We start from the raw sequence: 1,365 nt of genomic DNA on the forward strand, positions 1-1,365 counted from the left end.
CCCGGATTCAATCCCTGGTCAGGGAACTAGATCCCACATGCCGCACCTAAGAGTTTGCATACTGCAACTAAAGATCCCGCACGTGGCAACGAAGATCCCCTGTGCTGCAACTAAGACCCAGCGCAGCCAGATAAATAAATATTAAAAAAAAAAAAACAATGTTGTGATAGTTTCAGGTGTACAGCAAAGTGATTCATTTATACATATACATGTATCTATTCTTTTTCAAATTATTTTCCCGTTTAGGTTATTGCAGATTATTGAGTAGAGTTCCCTGTGCTATACAGTAGGTCCTTGTTGGTTACCTATTTTAAATATAGTAGTGTGTATATGTCAATCCCAAACTACTAATCTATCCCTCCCCGCAGCCCCCAGTCTTTAAAGGAACCCATTCCTTTTCTTCCAGGCCTTTGAGGTTTGATAACCTTGGTGGAGTGAAACATTTTATACATGAAATTTTCTGTCGTTCTTATTCTTGACTTTCTTACCAAAATGGTGTGTATAATCTCAGTAATTTAAAACTAAAAGTAGCATCATTTTTTAGGACAAAGGGAAAGGAAATAGGCATAGGTTTATTTTTAATTGTCTTAAAATATTATTTATCCTTTACCACCTTAGGAGAGGCAGAAATTTCTTAGGACACAAGATGCACTGAGCAAAAAAGAAAAAAATTGAAAATCTGAGTTCATTAAAATTTACAAGTTCTACTCTTCAAAGACACCATTAAGAAAATGAAAAGGCATTGTACACATTAAACTTACACAATGTTTAAGGTAAACATTGCTGTCGAGTTATATTTCAAAAAGAGCTGGAAAAAAGGAAATATAAAATTTGAAAAATATAATTTTAAAAAAGAAAATAAAGAGGCAAGCTATAGGTTTGGAGAAATACAAAGAAATACACGAGAAATACAAAGAAATACATGACATTTTCTCTTATTTAGAGAATATATAAGAAACTCCTGCAAATCAATAGTAAAATGACAAATTTTTAATAATGGCAGAAGACTTAAAGAGACGTGTCAAAAGAAGATACATGAATGACCAATAAACACATGAAAAAGTGTTCACATCACTAGTCATTAAGGGAATGTAAATAAGTAGGTTGTGAAGCAAGTGGTCCTGTATTGCTGGTGGGAGCATGGGATGTTATAGCCATTTTTTAAAACTATTTGTCAGATAAACATATACTCCTCCTGTGACCCAGCAATTTCACTCCAAGAGAAATGAAAAAATATATTTGCTAAACGACTTACATAAGAATGTTCATAAAGCTTAATTTATGATACCCACACCTGGAAACAACATACATGTCCCTAAACAAGGGACTGGATGAACAAAGAATAGTATATTTATACAATGGAAT

This window comes from Balaenoptera acutorostrata, chromosome 14 (genome assembly GCF_949987535.1).
Source record: "Balaenoptera acutorostrata chromosome 14, mBalAcu1.1, whole genome shotgun sequence".
NCBI classification, from domain to species: domain Eukaryota; kingdom Metazoa; phylum Chordata; class Mammalia; order Artiodactyla; family Balaenopteridae; genus Balaenoptera; species Balaenoptera acutorostrata.